Source organism: Catharus ustulatus, chromosome 4 (genome assembly GCF_009819885.2).
Source record: "Catharus ustulatus isolate bCatUst1 chromosome 4, bCatUst1.pri.v2, whole genome shotgun sequence".
Taxonomy (NCBI): Eukaryota; Metazoa; Chordata; class Aves; order Passeriformes; family Turdidae; genus Catharus; species Catharus ustulatus.
In genome coordinates this window covers 25,560,869-25,569,580 of record NC_046224.1, presented here as the reverse complement: position 1 = coordinate 25,569,580, position 8,712 = coordinate 25,560,869, and positions in this window count along the sequence as shown.

Sequence of the window (8,712 nt, the reverse complement as noted above, 5' to 3'; positions counted from 1 at the left end):
TATTTGGGCTCTAAAAGTGCTCACAGCCCTTAAAGCAGACAGTATGTTTATCAGTTGTTTATTCGCAGTTAGCAGCCTTTATGTTCTGTGGAAAGGCCTGGGACTGGGAAGCAGAGAGCAAGGCTACCTTCCTGTATAGGGGACATAAGGTAAGGCAGAAAGAGGAAAGGGGAATTGTTTCTTCCCTGTTAACCACTGAATGCATCTGCTGTAGAACAGAAAAGGGAAGAGCTTTATGGGAAACTCTTATTATGTGTGTTCAGAAACTGTGATACCCCAAAAGGAGCAAAGAAGAGACCTGCAGACAGGTCTCAGAGACACTGGCAAGAGAAAAAAGACGAACCACCCCTTGTTTTTTTCCCCGCCTTTGAGATTCAAGACACCCCATGGAACTTACTGCAACCCAAGAAGTCATGGAAACGCACAGGACTAAGGGCAGGTCTCGGGGAAGGAGTCTGTCTGGAAGAGATGCTAAGAGTGCCCTTATTTGGTCTTACCTGGTGTAATTAAGCTGCTTTATCCCACAGCTACTTCATCCCACACTGCAGTATATAAATCCCATCACGAGTGATGAAAAACCTCACTTACACAGTTTTTGTGTATTTACTTTCAGGACAACAAGCAAGGGACCAGCTGTGGATCTATCACAGCCTTGGAAAAAGACAAGACTGAGATTTTTTATATTGCTCAAAACAGCAAGATAGTCCTTGTCCTGAAGCAATTACCAATCAACACATAAATCAACACATAGGAGCTACTATAAATATTGGCAAAAATCTAATCAAGTCACAGGGTCAGTACAAATCAGGAAGGAAATAGTGATCATGGTGAATTAAGTAAAAAACAAACTGAGGGTGGAGAGGACAGAATGAAGGCCTGTTTTGACATCCAAAGGATTAAATTAGGCTTCCGTTCTGAAGGATCCCCAGGAGACCTGCTGCCACCAGGCCAGCCTGATGCTGGGGAGAGGCTTTCATGGTGCAGCCTCACAAAGAGCATTGTTTCCCTGAGACCCTGGGGTCCAATATGCCTGGTTGTCTGAGAGGTTAAAGGCCTTTTACAAAGGCAAGGAGGAAATGGTGGGATAATTTTTTAAAGGGCAGCAGAAGAGAGCTTCAAAAGGGGTCTCACAAAGGTAGGGTGGCAACAGGAGGTTGTCCAGGTAAATAATAGAAAAGATAGGCTAGAATGTAACATACAAAATGTACCTTTCATCTTTATTTCATACTTCACTACACACAAGTCAAAAAGAAAACATTTTATTTAGCCTTTTTGTCCTTACTCAAATGTTAGCCACTGCTTACTGCTGTGTAGAACTCACCTCCCACCTCTCATTACAGCTTTTTCTACCTTAGACTTACTCTCCTGTCATCTGCCTCATTATGGGCTGCCTTGCTATCCTGTCCTAGTGTCCTGTCCTAGGGCGGAAGGTCACAAGAAAAGGTGTTTTTGAAGTGACAGATGATTATTTGATTTGATTTGAAATCACTGTTGCATTCAAGGGCTTTATTAGCATTATTGTTTCTGTAAAATTACATGGTGACAGGTCCAGATTAAAGGATCTCCTTGAAAAAGTATATAAAACATGATATAATGTACATTTTCCCCACTGGTTTCTATAGCAACAGCCTTTTCTCTGCACTCAGAAAGAGCAGGGGATTTGCAGGGGGGAGATGAGTAGCAGTAGCTCTGCCCTGCGCAGATCTTTCATTTCTGAGTCCTCATGGGAAATTTTCCTCCCTTCAGTTTCTGTTATGTGGAGAAACATAGGCCACCAGCCAGATCCTCTTTATAGACTACTCTGTATGTCTTGTAAAGCTGTGGAATGGATATTTACCACAGATAAGAAGGTTTTTTTGCATTATTTCCATTTCCATGATGAGACTGTAAACTGGCATTGCTCCTGGCGCAGTGCCTGATATGGGGAACACACACAGCAAAGTGCTATATGACCCAGCTGCTGCACCCCGGTTCTGTTAGACCTAACTGCGAGCCTTGACCATCTCCACTCTTTCCTGTGCCTGTCAGGCTCAGCCTGAGCCTGAGATTTCCCAGAGAAAGATTTCCTTCTGCATCATGACAACATCAGCCAAAGACCTTTCCTTGCCTCTACCATCACTGGTCATCCACAGTGAGCAGAACCACACTAAATCCCAGGCATCGTGTTCCTAGAAAGTTATTGACAGCTTGGAAGGAGACCAAGAACTTGCAAGAAAAACATTTTATGAGCCTAAGGGGGTTGACTTGAGTAAGCCTTAAGAAAACTCTGAAAGGGATAATTCTGTGTTATGCAGGCAAACAAACTCTGAAAAGACTGGCTGAAAACCCCTTGATGTGTTTGAGAGGAGGAGATGACAACTGAGACAGTTCTTTTTTTAGAACTGGACAGGGGGATAGTTCATTGGGAGCAGGAGTATTAAGCAGGAAAATGTAGGCAAGACAGCAGAGCAGATTTTAGGGCAGTGGAATCTACTGGAAAATTTTCCAAAAGATGTCAGGAAAGTCTTATTAGGAAAACACTGGGAAAAACACTGAAATCTGCATGGCCAGCAGGGGTAACCTGGTGTCGGCAGTGGGCTAGGCTGACTGAGCCAGTAGTTTATCTTGATCCCACACACTTGTTTCTGTGATGGACCCTGAACCCAAGTCTGCTTCAAAGACATTTCCTCAGACTGTCTGTCCTCACTGCACACTCCCAGTCCCACAAGTGGAGGGTTGGTAGTTCACTGGTCCCCTCCCAGCAAACCAATAACAATGGAGACAAGACTTCTTACGTCAGACCCTGCTTTTCAGGGCATTTCCACAAAGATCCAATCCCTGGATTGTTTAGAGCAAGCAGCTCCTTTGGCGAATAGTCCATGAACAACTTTTTGTGCATTTGTTTATTGTTCAGACGTATTTGATGACTGATTAATGGAAATGTGTCCTGTGCATTAACTGTAGCGGTTAATTTAAGATTATCAGTTCAGATTAAACATGAAAACAAGGACAAATGAGGTCACTGTGTTTCAGGACATAATGTAGCAAAGAAAAAGAACATAAAGGGGAAAAAATCCAACTCGAGTATGTGTCCTCACATTACTCTGACCTAGAGGCATTTCAAATGGACCATATTTATTCAAGACTGTCCTCAAACAAGCATTTGGCCTTCAGCAGTTAGTACAGAACACTAATTCACACACAAAAACATCGAATATTTTACACTTTTTCTTAACAATATGTCTTGAGTCTGTGTTTCTAGGTTAAAAAGAAGCAAAACAAAAATCCCCTACAGTTTCCAGAGTTATGGTGGATAAAGGGGTGGTGATGGATAATTCAAGCTACAAGAAACAATTCCTTTACACATTGGGACCTTATCTGGAAAACTAGACAATTCTATCACACTGGGACTTGTGGTCTTTCTGTGGTTCCACTGGGAACTAAAGCCACACAAAACCACAAGAAACACATTCCCAGCAGTGGAAAAATGCATTTTGCATTTCAGAACCCACTAGCATCAGGACGTGACAGACCCTAACTAGTTCTGCAATATCTTTGCAAAGCTTTCAGGAAATTTCAGAGTTAAAGTAAGCTCAAGCTGGTAAAATAGCTGCATGTTAGGTAATGTGGGTTTCTGTCTTGTTCTTCAGGTCAGGGATCTAACTGCCCCTAGGAAGAGTTCTACCAGTTTCCACACCCTTCACATGAATCAGTGTCTTGGTTTCCCAGCCCTGAGAGAGGGCAAATAGCACTCATGGGATAGCTGAGAGAGGATAAACATCTTCTAGATTGCGAGGCACTTGGGTACCACAGTGATGGATAAACATGTTAAAAGGTGAAGAGGCAGACTGGAAACAAATATCACCTCAATCAGGACTGAGCTGCTGCAGTGCCAGCTACACAGGAGAGCAATTACACTCTGCATAATCCCTGATTTCTGCTCTACCTACAGGCTTGTTCTCTTCAGCATCTGCTAAGCTGGGAAGTCCTAAATGCTACAGGATTAAAATGACACACTGGCAAGCCCCTGCCCCCAGCCACTACCTATCTGTGTGCTAAGCAGGAGTGTGCTGTGGAAAGGTTTTAGCTCAGGGACCCTTGGGTGGATGCACAGCATACCATGTTCTCTCACCCTCTCTCTGCTGCAAAAACAAGTGCCTCAGGAAAATACATCCTTGTTAAACACAACCTGAAAGGTTAGATGGTGGCATGGGTAAGATCAGTGGCGGTGCTTTTGGCTGGTCCAGGGCAGAATGTGTCATCTTTTCTGTCACAAAACAGTTTGTTCCTTGCTGGGTGGCTCATTGCCAAGGCAATAAATAGAAGTTTCTAAAAAGAAATAAAATAAAAAGGAAAAATAAAGACAGAGCAACGACTTGTTCTGCAAATTGTCAGGAGACTTGCCTGAGGCAATGGATAAGGGGTGACAGGGATGAACAGCTCTCTTGTGGAGCCTTATTAAAGAGGGGAGCAGAGCTCTTCTCAGATACTCTTTATGAGATGCTGCCATCTGGGAGAAATCCAGATTGCCAATTATTAGAGAGAACAATTCCAGCTGGCCACAACACTGTCAAGGCAGAAATTATCTCCTTACACAATGGCACTGACTCAGACTGCTTGCAACTTTTGTCAACCTTGGGGCAGTTACGCAAGGTCTGCCACCAGCCATAGTGGTATTTATTTGTATTATGGAGTCCTGCCCACAGACCAGGACCCCATTATTCCACGCAATATACAAATGCACAACAAATAGGAAATCCCAATGTATGCCAACACAAGGGCAGAATCCTACTCATTATCTCCTGTACTCCACAGCATCTGTTTTATATCCTTTGATGGCTTCTGCCTGTTTCCTACCAGTATCTTATCTGCAACCTGAAGTGAGAAGAAGCTGCTGCATGCAATATTTACCCACCATTTTCCTGGTTAACACCTGTCAGCTAATTATTGCAGTAGAAACCTTGGAACTACTACATTGTGGCAGTAGCAGCACCAAGACCTAATATAATTTAGTAATGGTCTTCCTTCAGGTGATCTTACTGGAACAGAGAAAGAAGGTGCAAGGATTATACACTGCTTCCAAAAAGCTCGTGAGATGGCTAAATTGTTTATTTATCTATTTATTTATTTATTTATTTGTTTGTTTGTTTGTTTATTTATTTATTTATTTATTTATTTATTTATTTATTTATTTAAGGGTAAATTATTCATGCACTAGTTTCTTGCAGTGTTTCCAGCTGTCCTTGCCAAGGAGACTTCTCTTAGGCAAACAGAGTTATCTCTGTGGCATGTTGTAGTCCAGCTGTTGTGCCAGCTCCAAGCCAGTTGTGGCCCATGGTTGTTCAGACCTAGCTCTGGACTGTGTCCTGAGACGGGCAGAGAGAAGCTCTCTTACACCAGGCTATCGTGAAATCTGAATTAGGGCAGGGCGAGGAAGTGAAGCAGCCATGCTGGCATTGCCAAGTCATAGCAAAGGCCTACTGGCTGCCCTTTCCTTTGGTGAATGATATATCAGATGGTATCTCAAGGAATATCTGCCCCTCTCCTGACTGTGATCTGGGACCTTCCACAGATCTCAGCCGAAAGAAATGTGTCATATACTACTATGAGCAGGGTACGTATCCACTTTTGAAACACAAGTTGATGAAACAGACATCTTCAGCCACCTACAGAATTTTTACCTGAAAGCAGTAAAAAACCACAGACTCCCCAGTGACCCCTTTGTAGGGTTGTAGCCCATGCGAGAGGCGTTATTTCAGAGATCTCCCAGAGAGGAATACGTCCAGCACAGACTTTGGCAAAACAGTTCACAGTACCCTAAACCTCTGCTTCCTCCCTCCACAGGATGATCATTGGAGAAAAGGCTGCCCTTGCATGGTAAAACCCTCATAGATGAGAAAGAATCCAGCCAATGGAGAGAACCCAGGTAGCAGCAGAGCACTGGGCTCTGCTAGACAGTGAGCAGACGTAAGAAATGAACACCCTTGGTTCAAGGGAGTGCCTTACAGATGTTTTCTATCCCTTATTGGGACTTCACATTTCCCCAATAAATTTTCTCTTTTCAGGCAAGAATTCTGCCAAAGAGGAAAATGTCTGAAAGCACCTCATTAATTAACAAGACTTGAGTTTTGATGATTTTCCATGAAACTTCAGACTTTGAATTGACTTTTGAAAATTAAATCAGCTTAGGCTCACTTAAGCACTTTCTCAACTTCGTCCATATTGGTTGAATAAAGAAGGAACATTTAAGGACCGAGATTTATGAGGAGAAAATATTGTTCTGAAACAGATTTTCACTAAAAAGAAAACTGAAAATATAAGTGACTTTGCCTGAGAGGTGCTTTAGTAAGGAAGGTTTAATTAATCAAACAAGAACTGTCTAAGAGGCCCTTCTGCTTTCCCATTAATTTACATTAAAAAAAAACAAAACAAAACAAAAAAAAGCTTTCTATTTCTTAAAAGAACTGAGAAAAGAACTTATTCCAAAGCTAAGTGTTTGGTTTGCATTTTTTTGCATGGTATCTTTTACTCAACCAGGAAAACATTTTATTTTCTCAATTAAAGGAAAACAGAGGGTGGAATTCCAACATAATCTGTGTCCCCACCTGCATTTGGCTGGCTCTGCATTCCCCACCTCTATCACTTTTACCTCATTGGCTATAGGAAAATATGAAGCAAGAACATATAAATCAGTCAGTTTTGTTTTGAGTACAGGTATGTGGGATGCTCCAGGACCCCAACACAGTAGAACATCATTAGCAAGCGAGTGATAAAACTATCTCTAAGTTATTTCTATGTTTTGTGTCTTTCACTGTTCTTAACTAGAAAGGTCCTGTCCTCTTCTATTCCACTCCAACTTTTTACAAAAAGCCCAGAAGGGAAAGAGATTACCTGTCATTTCTAGCCTTGATAAACTTCAGGTGAAAGCTTCCTCTTTTTTCTGCTTAGCCAGAACCAAGAAGAAATCAAATGGCTGTGTTGAGCTGTGCTGGTACTGTCAGAAACTTCCCCATTTTGCAGACTTGTGCTCTGACTGTGCTCATCATCTCCATGTTGCTGCATACTGCAGTGCTATGTTTGTGCCTTCTTGATGACTTTTAGTCCATGACTTTGATGTATGCACAAGCCTGCAACCAGAGTCTCTACAAATACAGACACAGCCTATTCCCTTTTGGCACGTCTAGGAGGTGGCTGAAGAGACAAAGAGTTTTTGTATACATGGCACAGTGACTCTTCTCTGCAATATGTTGTGTTCCATCTCAGAAAGCCACCAGATGTCATTTCATGCCATGTCACACAGAGAACGACAAATTACTGCCAGAACTGAGGGCTTTCCCCTGTCCTGTCCTGCTTCACACAAGTCAACATTGGTGCCAGGTAAACCATTAGAAACTGTATAGTAAAGTGCATAGATTACAGGAATATTTCTGAATTTCCAGGCCACAGTGCTTATCTTGTCTGCATCCCATACCAGACAGAACTGTTTTGGTCTGCAGAGAAATGAAACTTGTGATAATACCTAAAAAGGGACTTGTGATATGCTCCAACAGATGCATGGTGTCTTCCAACAAGTCCATTGTGGGGCACAGCCACAGACCATCCCAGAAATAAGTGCACAGCCAGCCAAAACAGCTTTAACTTCAGAAGTGAGAAGTCAAGTGAGAGCACTTTGGAAGCCTCATGGTGCTACACCAGGGCAGTTATGTAAGACTGGCTTGATAAACAGTGCTGTGTTCAAACAGTTTGGTTCTGGGGTTCTTACAGAAAAGCACAGCTGAGCCCAGAGTTTAGGGTCAGTAGCCTCAGAGGGACCAGAGTATGTTGGCACAACATTAACAGGCTTGCAGGGCTAGGTTAGGGACAAAGCAGTCTTTGAGACCATGCCAGCAAGGCAGCAACCTCTGAGAGGCTTGACACATGATAACCGGTCCTCCAGTTGTCTGCTGTGACTGGAAACGTCAGAGGCTCATGCCTTGACATGACTCCAGCTGAATATGGGCTTTAAGCCAGAAACTGCTCTGTGGTGCTGCCTGCCTCTTTGCCAGGAGCTGAGTATGTCAAAAAAGGTCAGGCCAAGGGTGACAAAAGTCCATCTTCAGGTTACCCCAACATAGTTAAAGATAATTTACTTCCTGAAGCCTGGAAGGGACAGAGAAGAGAAAACACAAAAAAAATGGGCAAAACATGGGAAAAAACTAAGCAGATGGGGCTGTCACAGGGTGAAGTCTGTCCTGTGGACAGGAAATGTCTCTTTGGGATAGTTTTAAAAGTTTCGTTTTCTGCCTGTGTTCCAGAGGCCAGAGGCAAGAGCCTGACTATTTTTAAAGATAAGTTTGACGCACTATGAAGGACCTTGTGTGACATGATAGGATGTTGCAGTCAGGAAATGGACACCCTGACCCAGGAAAGGCATTCCAGCACTGCGCTCCTGAGCTCCGGTTCTGGCCGTCTGCAGGCTTCACTCTCTTTCTCAGGAGGAGACAGGAAAAGAAATTTAAAAAACCCCAAAAGCCAAACCTTTCACTTTACTCAAACAGAAATAATTCAGAGGGAAACGAAACTTGGGAAAACAAACTCAGATGAGCAAAACAAAAAAATCTAAGGGTGTATGTATGTTAGATGTCTCCTTTAACTGAATAGTTATGCTATTCCTGGGGTCTGGATTTTGACATCAGGTCAGCAGTAGTAGTTGGGCACCAATGGCCTACGACTTGCTGGGTTGATGTGAAAGCA